We start from the raw sequence: 11,221 nt of genomic DNA, 5'->3' as shown, positions 1-11,221 counted from the left end.
CCCCTCCTTTTCATATCGAACGAGCTTTCGCCAAAATGTAGAGGCAGCTAAAGTCCCCCCCGCCCCCACCTGAGAGACGGCCGTAAGTCGGTCTGACGGCGCCCGCAAAAGCACCAAAATAATCAAGAAAGGTGTTCAAATGACTGGATCTTCTGAGTTCAGCTTCATTATAATGAAGCCGATTGCGCAGAAGTGGTTCCTGTTTGATGGGAGAAATGTCACCAAACGGGTGGATGTGGGGTGTGGCCGCTTGGGCATCATCTGCTCCGACTGGAGTGACACTTAACGGCCGCGGATGGTCGAGCCCCCAGTGTAGCTTATTTATTACGTTAAATGAATTCTGAGATGCTTTAATTGTTAGGTCCGGTTTTATCCATCGCTGTTTTGAGAAAGCACGACACGCAATTATGAAAATCTAGCTCCCGAGAAAATCGCATTTTAAATTATATGAAATTTTATCTCCCATTTACTCAAGCAGCGTCGAGTATTTTGAAATTCGTCTCGATACATTTTTGCTGAATTTTACAAAAGTGTGAGATAGTTTCCATCCATCAGTTTCCCCGCCGCTGATTCCGTGTCTTTATTACTTCGTTGAGGGTAACTTTTAGTTTCCTCTATACATTAAATCTCATGGATGATTCACGCTTACCAGTACAAAACACTCTGTATAATATGTATATGCAGTGCATACAGTGTCCGTTTTCCTCGGGGCCTGAATAAGTTTTTGGAGCGACAGCGTGCTACTGCTCCCCCTAGTGGCCGAATATTGGAACCGGGCGAAGTTCATAAACATTGCAGAACTGAATAATATTGCCTAGGTCGCATCACTTCTGGATCAGACTTACCAGTGCTTTCATTATATACGTATAATCTACAGCATTTTTACTATTCATTTTAAAACTCTGTACGTTATTTCGGTGTATTTACTACATTAGCGCTATAGCAATGGTTCTGTAGTTATGCATCTAAAACCAAAAGGGATAAGGAGCAAAACTAAATGACAAATAAATTAAAGCAGAACTCCTTTTTCTTTGTATGGCTCATTATGTCCGCCTGTTTTTCTGGGCTGAATCTGGACGGCCTCGTTTCTGTTGACGTTACGGCTGTTGCTGGGTCTCTCATCCGTCCCTGTCTGAATGACACGATTAACGGAAACATTAGTCAGGTTATGGGTCCACCCTCTACTCAGTTACGTAGGATGATTTTACATTCTTAAGGGTGCAACACCAACTCTCCATTTGGGATTTGAACTCATCTGATTATTTGACCATTATGGTATTTGCATTCCCGGACAATGTTGCCCCATAGGGAGATGGATCTCAGCTCTACTGCCAACGTTATAAACACCGTGTCGTTGCTCCTCCCCCCCGTCCAGGGCGAGACAAAGGATGTCGGAGGAAACAGGCAGCTGTTTTTCAGACGGCAGTGCCACCCTGTCGCACGAGAGGGCGCTAGAGAGCAACGAAACACTGAAACCCAATTACTACGCAGAATACGCGATCCTAAAACAATACATATTGTGAGTATAAACCATAAAAGTAAAACAGCACAAAAAAAGTAATTAGTGGGTTTTCAAGGCCTTTGTGGATGCAAGCATTGTAATTATCGCCAACGGCATGAAATAGTGAGATGTTTTGCTTAAGTTTAACTTGTAATAAGTTTTGCTGCAACATCCACAGCAGCCATTGGCCCTGACTGGCGAATTATACGCCTTCTCTCCCCAGCAACTGCTAAATATAGCGAGTGAACAGAACTGTTGTGGAATTTAATAAATCAAGAAAGTAAATTCCAGCATAATAAATTTATTGGTAGGTAGAGTACAAGGTCAGAGAACACCTTCCTCTCTCTCGGGCTTTTATAAAATTGCAACTCGAACAAAAGCGACACAGTGCAAGAAATATCTGTATTTTATTATGTTATTTTAACATTCCCAAGTTCCACTGTCTCAGAGCCAAAGTCAGCTTGGCTGAAATGGGTTGCACACAAGAGAGCCAATCTGTCTAGGTACGCATGTGAATAAACACACAATTTATATATTTTAAACCTGCAATCATCTTGATTTTTCACTTGGAAGACTGACAGCTAATGACTTGCGTGACCCTTCAGATCAATGGCCAGAAGCTTGACCAAGAGCAGTGCTTGATCCGGCTCTCGTCCTCCAGGGATGACCCTATATCTTTGGACATTGCCCGTGCCTGGAAATAATTGGTCCATGCTCTTCTATTATGCATCAGTGTCTGCAGGCGATATATCTTGTTCGCTAATTAGCGCACCTTCCTTGAGGCGCTGATGAGGTTGGAGGATGTTCAGGCAGGCAGCTGGCAGAGTCGCGTACTCTGTGCGATTTCAGCGACGTGGCCGTGGTGGGCCTGCTCTGGGGGAGGGGGCATCTCCACCCTTCCGTACAGCAGGTGTGGGGTTTAGCAGACAGCACACTGGGTCGTGCGCGCTTCTCTGTGCGAATCCCGTACAGCAACCCAGCATGGCTCAGCTGCCAGAATTTAGCAGACTGAGCCCTCCAGGGGGCGATGTCCACAGCAGACTGGCCTAATCTGGATAATCATGTTGAATGCACTGGTTCTCAGTGTGAGAGTACATGTGCGTTGCTTTCAGCCTGAAAGCACCAGATCCCTGTTTAATGTGTGAGTTTGCGTACATGCGCGTGTGAGCGCTGCAGACAGATAGGTAGATGTATGGAGAAGCCACTAGACTCAGGCATGGGTAGGGAGTGTCCAGTTGTGATGATGTAGAAACCATCTACCTAGAAGCCTGCTGGTGTCACAGTTGCCCTTCAGGGTGATACGAAACATTCCCAGGCTCTGCTGACATGTCAGACATGGAGATGAGTTTGGCTTGTCGAGGTGGATGAATGATTCTGGCCGGTCCGGGTAGGATGAGCGCGCCTGCAGTGCGAAGTAGTGAGAAGGTGTTACGTGAGTGTGTTTCCGCAGGAGCACGGCCAGGCTTCCAGACGACTGGCGGGAAGACGGAAGAGGCCGGTGGCTTCAGGAAATGGAGAAAGATCTCTGAGATCGACGATGGTCCGTTGAGAGCATTTCCCTAACGCGTGTGTAACGGCCAGCCTCCGTGTCAACATCGGGATTCCGTCTCCACGGCGGTAGAGGTAATGAATCGTACCCGTTTAGCCCAAAGTCTTACAGTCATCACAGCCTCCTGGTTTATTGAAACATGGGATAAGCTTGTAAGCAGGGGCGTGAGGCGGCGGTACCCGCATCGCATGGCCTTTGGGAGACCCGGCTCGCGCCTTCATCGTGCTCCGGCCTCTTCTGACAGCACGTCTTAGCCGGCTCAGCTACCTGCAGGAAACCTGACTAATAAATGGGGGGAAAAACCGACTTCAGACACTGGGGGCTGCTGTTTGGATTGAACCAAGAAGTAAGCGCACAAGTCGTCCGAATGAGATTAGCCAGGCGTCGGGCCAGAGCGAATGGGGCCGACCGGAGCAGAAGCTGGGGTCTGCTGCCAGCAGCTACTCCCTGAAAGGCTTGCGATGGCGGTGACCGCACGTATTCGCGGGACGGGCGAAGTTATTACGGGGGGTGGCGGGGGGGGAGGGGGGGTGGGTCATTTGCATACTTAAAAAGAGTGAAAACTGTGAATAGAATTCCAGGGTGTCAATGTGGTGTCAGGCTCATTGTCTCGGAGAATCTTCTGTGTGTTTTTTTTTGTTCGTGTCAGAGTCTTTTGCAGCTCAGTCTTTATAAGTTCTGCGATTTAATTTATCTGGCACGTTCTGGTTGTTAGGCTCAATTCTCGGCGGGTCCGGAGGCTTTGTTATAATTTAACCAATAGGGGGAGACAAAACATCACAAGTTAATGAACTCGCTCCCCATAGTAATCAATATTCCCAGAGTCTCTCATTAAACATCTGAATAATCAACTGTGATGGCATATGCATTGTTTTTGGGCCAAAAGGAAATTAAGAAGGGCTTGTGTTGTTCTAACGGAGGAAGGGAGAATTAAACACCAGGGATAGGCAGGGATTTTGCAGGTTTTAAAGTAACCTTTCAGCTGAGAAAACACTCAGCTCCGTAAAACCAGAGTGTGTGAACCTCTGTGGCTTCTACCATTAAAAAAACACTGCGGGGACACTGGTGGCATGTCGAAGAATGGGGCTTGTTTACGGGGAGGTGGCTATGTGCAGAAGAGCGAGTTAAGAGTGAACCGAGGGAGATTTAATGGGGAAAAGTCAGGTGAGAGGAAATGAAAGCAAAGTTAATCAGAAAATGTCGTAAAAAAAAAGACACACAATACCAAGAAAGACAGGATGGGGAAATGGAAGGTGTGATGTTGTCAAAGTAATTCAACTAATTAAAGTGACATTCCAGGGTGGGGGGCTTCACTGCAGCCCCCCAGCATCCAGTGTGTGCGGCTGGTGGCCGGCTCAGCTGGTTAGGTTGCTGTGCCTGTAACCAGAAGGTCGCTAGTTCAAGTCCTGGGAGTGGTGGAGTCGTCTCTCTGTTGACCCCCTGAGCAACGCCCTCAATCCACAGTCTGCCTGACCCTGATAGACGTGTCTGCTAAATTAATGTGCAATTTAGGAGGCTTGGAGCGGGTGAGCGTTCTGGGGGGGGGAGTCTGAGCGGAGGTGATTCCTGCTGTAAATGTGCAAAAATGTAATCAGAAGAATGCGCTTCATGTGAAGATGACGGTCATCCGTTTATTCTGACCTGACTCTCGCACTTGGCGCTGCCAGGCGGTGGAAAATAATGATTATCTAACAGGCATAATTGTCTTTGTGCGGGAGGCTACACTAACAGACGGCCATATCTGTTAACATGGATGTGATATCCTTTGAAACCAGATGCACTCCGTGAAGGTCATGAGGAGTATCAGGTGATGAAGCATAGTCATGATGGAAAGGGGGCCTGAGAGCGGCCATGTGCCCCCCTGACATGCATATGTACGGGCAGCCCGAGCCGGCGACGTGCTCGAGGCACTCGCTCCTCGCCAGCTCAGGCCTCTGCTTTCAGGCCCCATGAAAACATGCAAGAGCTGCCACCGCCAGACTGGCCTGATCCGGACCCCGGATCGTCTTACCCACAGTGGGGACCGTCTCCGCTCGTACCCGGAGCAGATGGTAGCTGCCATGTCTGTCGCCACGTGAACACCGAGAACAAAGCGAGCGTCAAATCACTGTCATAACTGACAGCCCCTACCCTTCCTCCCCAGCCCCTATTACGCCCCCCCCCCCCGCCCCAGCCCATCCTCCAGGTTTAAACGGATTTGAACAAGAAGCTTCATCGACAAACACCGGTTCAGTCAAGTCAAGTCAGCTTATCTATCAGGAAGAAGAAGATTTAACAGGGTTTCCTGACCCACCCTAGGAGTGTGTGGGGGGGGGGGGGGCATTTCTCATTCCCACCTCAGGTTTAAAGGGATTTGACATTTTAAAGGGCCATGGTGGTGTCGGACTGTCCAGGAGGGTTGACTGCGCATTTAATTTCTTTAATAGTGTCGCAAACACGCTTCAAAGACTTTCCCCACATATCACTTTATAATCTGTCATAAGAGTGTTATATAACGCAGAACAGAGTAAACAGTCCCTGTTATTTATCATCTTCTCCTGAGTTTTCCTGCTTTGGGGCACAAAATCTGGATTTAACTCTGATCATATGAGGCACCTGGCCTTACGGATTACCCACTAATACGCAGGTGTGTATGTTACTCAATGGCTAAGCTAAATTCTTTTGATGAGAAGTTCCTGCTGTACCGCAAACAGCCACTAAGTGGGGATATTTCATGCAAAGTGAGCCTAGTCTTATGAAAGTGCTGTTTACTGGCTTGGCATTGTGAAGATTTACACACCACTTCCCTCATTTATTCTGCTTTTAACAGTAAGCTGCAACTGCAACATTTTGAATCATCCGAGTTCCGTGTTCGGTTTGTACAATAGATCAGAGCATTACGTTTAATATCTCGAAACCTGAGGTAAGCTCAGTATTTTTCACCTAAAAGGCTTTGGTGTCAGGGATTGAGGCTGCATGAAACAGCAGCTGTTTTATACAAGACAGCCGACGGGGGAATAAGCGAAAATGAGCGATCTGAGCGCTGAAATGTGGGCCTTTTACTTGGCTGCTGTGGCTCTGATCCCAGGATCCTACATTTCCATTCATTACTGAAGCAGCGCTTCACCTGTCCTTTCTAATGACGGGAAGGTATCAGCATCATTCAGCCAGAAAGATGGGATGCGTACCAGGAGTGGACGGGCCCTGTTGTAGGATGCTGCTTGAGGAGGCCTGCAAGAGGCATGGTGTTTCAAATCCATCCAACCATCCATCCATCCACTTTTCCTGCTGAGGGTAGGGGAGTGTGGCCTGCTGCTTATCCCAGGCGGCATAGGGTGTGAGGTTGAAGACACCTTGGACAGGATCCCATTTCAGATCCATGTTCTCAGTTCCCTGGAAGTGGAAATGTCTCCTCAGCCTCAAGCATGGTGCTGCACTTGAAGAATCTCGAGGAGCATCCTGGTCTGGTTCCTCTAGAGGCAGGTGAAGATGAGCTGGAAGATGACACAGCCTTTGGCTAATGTGAAGCGGTTCCTCCAATAGCCTAATGGTGGCGTTCTGGTTCCTGGCCGCTAGTGTTCTTATTGTGGTCCGCGGGGTCCTTGGTCCGTTTGTGCTCCCTTCCAAAGGGGCTGGGCGGCAGCAAAAACGTGGAGTATCTAGGGGTCTCCAAGGCAGCCCCAGCTGGGGGAATGAGGCAGTCCAAGGTGGGGGAAATGAGGCAGCCCCAGGTGGGGGAAATGAGGCAGCCCAAGGTGGGGGAAATGAGGCAGCCCCAGGTGGGGGAAATGGGATAGCCCCAGGTGGGGGAAATGAGGCAGCCCCAGGTGGGGGAAATGAGGCAGCCCCAGGTGGGGGAAATGAGACAGTCCAAGGTGGGGGAAATGAGGCAGCCCCAGGTGGGGGAAATGAGGCAGCCCCAGGTGGGGGAAATGAGACAGTCCAAGGTGGGGGAAATGAGGCAGCCCCAGGTGGGGGAAATGGGGCAGCCCCAGGTGGGGGAAATGGGGCAGCCCCAGGTGGGGGAAATGGGGCAGCCCCAGGTGGGGGAAATGAGGGAGTTCCAGGTGGGGGCATGAAAACTTGAAAAAGGCGACTCAAAAAAGGTGATTTACGCAGCTCTGGTTTAAATAACTTTCTTTCCGACTAGACCGGGTCCTGCCAGATCGATTGCTGAGTGATCCCAAACCTGGAAGCACTCTCCACCTATTGGAGGGGGGGTATTCATGTGGTCAGGACTGACTGGATTAACCCGACTCCTGTTGGTTGGTTTGTTGGTTCTCGTTGGGTTAAAATAGGGAGTGATCGATTGACTGAGTTGGGTCAAATTTCAAATAAATGTTGGGCTTAACACAGATGTTGTAGCAGAAACTGTCATAACGGGACCAGTTCTTAGCTAACCGAACAGCTCAAGTGTGACCGAAGCGTTGAGCATATTTGCTTCAAATAAAAATTGCATGAATGCAGATGCACTCCCAGCACTGTGATGAGGATTTAGTCATAGTGTGAGGGAGTCAGGATTATAGTCAGCAGGAGCGAGAGGCAATGTGTATTAACATTCTTTTTTTTTTTTTTTAACAATTTTGAGGTATTCTCCTTAATAGTCTGTCTTTGATTTGGTCTGGAGCTAATGGAAGATCTGGTCCTACTTGGGTTTGGACCCCCGCCTCCCTTCCAGACTCTCCCGGTCAGACCTGCATCCACACCGCAGGGGTCTTCGGAGCTCCGTCCCAACAACTACAGCCATGACCACAGAATATATGTTCTAATAAACCTCTATAAAGGGCCATCCATCCATCCATTTTCCTGTAGGGTCATGGTGATCTTGAACATGAGTTCCAGAACATACAGCCTTCTGCTGAAATTCACTACAGTTTCTAGTAGGTAGAGGTACAAGCATCCACCACTCGCATTATTGCTTTAAAGATAAACATGAAATGTCAAGCATCATGTCTGAAGTATTTCCGGCTGTGTCTGGAGGGCCAGCAGACTTGGCCTTCAGCCGATGGAGATGCTCTCCTCCTATGTCAGACAGCAAAGCCGCGAGGAATGGCCAGTTCCCCAGCGCGGTGTCTCTGCGTGTCAGAGAGAGTGGGTCGAGAAGGGTCGCCATATCCCAGATAACCTTACCGCCAGGACACGTCTGCCGCTGGGTGCAGTAACCCTCCGTGCCCTGCTTCTGGCTCCATTTCACCACCCTAAAGGGAGGTGACAGTATCGTTTACAAGAGTCCTTCCCGGTCAGCATGGACCAGGACGACTCAGGACGCAGAGGCTACTTCGCTAAGCATGGATCGTGACTCAGGACTCCTCGCGAGGACGTTACTCCTGTTAACGAGGAACGGGCTTGTCGATGAGACACGAGGGATGAAAACAAACAGGGACCATCATGGAGTCATCATGCATGTCTTGGGCAGGGTGACGGCAGCCCAGTGGGGTATCGGAGGTCACCGGACATGCTGCCTGTTACCCATCAGTCACTGCTTCATCCCCATGTGTGTCAGCTACATGCAGGTGTCCTGTTGGAGTCACACAGACACTGCAGGTCAATTTAGGCCTTCAGGGTCCCTTGTGCTGCTGTCTGCCTCCTCCCTCTATCCCCCCCCCCCCCCCCACCCCACCTCTCTCTTTCCTTGGCTGTGAGCAAAAGGGGGCCGATTAATCAGCGAGAGGTGCTTGATGAAGTTCTGTCGTTATTGCACCCTAGTACAGCAACACCTTTTGTTGTCCTCATCAGTCATTTGCGGGGGAGGGGGGGGGCAGCATCAATTATGCAAATGAGCATGCCGGCAAACCCCCCCCCCCCCGCGTTCGTCGCCATTGTTTGTGGAAATTTAATCGTTAAGTATTATTGAGCTGGTCTTCGTTTCCGTGTTGCGCGGCTTAGTGTCCGTTTTGGGAGCCTTCTCCAGATGTTCCTCCCTGCTGACCGTGCCAGGAAGGCAGCACCTTGCTCAGCCCTCAGAGGCCACGTGCTCTCCCCCCGATTTAATAATTCTCGAGTAAGCCCCCCCGTACTCAGGCGGAGGGCTCTGGGAGGCGAGGCGGGCACGCTCGGTTTAATGAGCCGAAATTGAATTCAAGTTTGTTTGGAATTGACTTCAATTAAGCAGAGCCTTAATGATAAATTAATCCCTGTTTCTTTAGTGGCAGGAATTTATTTATTATTTTCGAAGGCCGTCTACGGCGACCGGATGACGAGGCCCAGCTGGATCGGGCTGAATTCCGGCAAGTTCCCCCCCGACACGAGAACCTGAATGAGCTTCTGTGTGGAAGGTACCGGATCCTGTATAGGTTCCAGGGCTTGTCCCCGTTCATTAGGGCTGCCAGCCGTCTCCTGCGAAGCCTGTAAACCGGCAATTTGAATATTGTCAGGCATCTGAGATAGCGTTAATCCTTTTCTACCAGCTCCTAATTAAACATGCATTTCAGGGTTTAAAAGCGTGTGAAATCTGCAGGGCGGGAGGATTGGGAGGGGTGGCAACCGCCTTTTCCTTGAGAATGATTAAAGAAATCAACAGATATTTTTTTCCAGCCTTGTTTGGTGCTGCTCCTGCTGGTCACGGATCACCGGAGACACGTGTTGTCCTCCGTGTGGCGTGTAGCGTGTGGCGTGTAGCGTGTGGCGTGTAGCGTGTGGCGTGTAGCGTGTGGCGCGTAGCAATGGCTGCCTGCCTTTATACTGAGTGGCAGAGGTCTCTTCTCAGGAGAGGAAAATCCATAATCGGCCTGCCGTCAGGCAGCCGTCAACGAGACGGGGCGCCTGGCACCCCCTGGTGGTTAGTGGAAGTCATGTACAGTACATATAATTCACCATTACAGACAATAATCACCTGCAGCTGGGACCCCTGCCTTTTGAGGGGGGAGAAGTGGCTTAATTATGGTGTACTGTGTTCTGTGGAGGGTGGCGTTTGGGGGGGCGTTTCAGTGTCACCCTAGCCTTTCTGCGCTGGGGGGGGGAGGGAGATGGCTGCTTGGAACATGGGATGTGACCCCCTAATTCCCGGCTACCCCCTCCCCAGGGTCCTGCGAGTACAGTGATACCAGCATGCCGGGGGTGGTCAGCTCCCAAGCTCCATCCTGACTGGCCACAGGCCTTCATTAGCTGGCCGCTGCACGGGGCCCTCGGGCCACTAACGAGACAGGCTGTCGGGGCCCCAGGACATGCAAATAATGAGTTAATGCGAGGCCACGCCATTTGAGTCATTAACAGGGCTCACGTCAAGGGCTGTCAGCGTCACACGGCACACCGAGGGCGAGGCCCCCGCCTTCTGGAAGCTTCCACTGCTGAACTGCGCCCCCTTTAGGCAACCACGTGAAAATGTGTGCAGACGCAATCCTTCTGATTTCTTAGACGCATTTTCAGGATGCACTCAGACCCCCCCACCCCCTATTCAGGTTTACCACACAGGGGGGGCCTATTTCGGCCTCTCGGACCCACCTCCCTGGGGAGGTGCTGGCATGTCCAGAGGCCTCATTAATTAGCATTGGCCTACTGCTGCTTAGATGGGGGGGGGGCAGGGTGACTCCAGAAGAAGAGTCTGGCCTGGATTCTCGGTCACTGCCCCCCCACCATGAATGTTTGTATCTTGTGGGTGTAATTTGCATGTATTCATGTCCTTCAGGGTAGGAACCTGCACTTGAATCTGATAGAGTGTGCAGATGCTGCCCCCCCACAGGCAAAAGCAGACCAGTGTCCTTAACATGGGGGGGGTGCGGTTGCTCTGTGTTTCGAGTATGTTAATGGGCATTTCAGGTTTGACTGGGTGGGGGGAGATAGGGTTCCCGTAGGTCTGAGGCCCTAACATTGGCCCTGGGCCTTTGTTCTCCCCCCCCCCTCCCTTTTTTGAGAAGCCACACCCACCCACGTTAAATGCTTTTTATAAGATGAGGCCGTCGTTTCTGAATGGGGAGGCATCAGTAGCATGGAAACTCACGCATCTACAAATCAGAGTGACTCACATGGCAACTCCCCCCCCCCCCAAAAAAAAAGCTGGTTTATTAATTCCGCTGGCAGAAAGGTCTCCTTCTTAATACTAAGTACCATTAGCATAATGAACATGGGCCAAGTCGCCGCGGCAAGGCGGCCATGACGGTGCCACGTTCTGTAGTCGTCAAAATGGAAGACGGACCTGAACAGCACCCCTGCACTAGACCCCCAATATTGCCAGATATTTGCGTGAGGGTCTGCGG

General features: G+C 50.5%; 1 long non-coding RNA gene across 2 annotated transcripts in view; it reads left to right on the top strand.

Moving 5' to 3' along the window:
• The first annotated feature begins 1,393 nt into the window (after nucleotides 1-1,393).
• The window catches only part of LOC125728081 (uncharacterized), a 53,720-nt gene continuing 43,892 nt past the window's right edge, over nucleotides 1,394-11,221 (top strand). For both annotated transcript variants that reach the window (XR_007388917.1, XR_007388916.1), the window contains exons 1-2: nucleotides 1,394-1,519; nucleotides 2,952-3,124. This is a non-coding gene — a long non-coding RNA (uncharacterized LOC125728081). The remainder of the gene's footprint in view (nucleotides 1,520-2,951; nucleotides 3,125-11,221) is intronic.

This window comes from Brienomyrus brachyistius, unplaced genomic scaffold (assembly GCF_023856365.1).
Source record: "Brienomyrus brachyistius isolate T26 unplaced genomic scaffold, BBRACH_0.4 scaffold153, whole genome shotgun sequence".
NCBI classification, from domain to species: Eukaryota; Metazoa; Chordata; class Actinopteri; order Osteoglossiformes; family Mormyridae; genus Brienomyrus; species Brienomyrus brachyistius.
The sequence above is the reverse complement of the archived record's forward strand: the minus strand, read 5'-3'. Positions and strand labels throughout refer to the sequence as shown.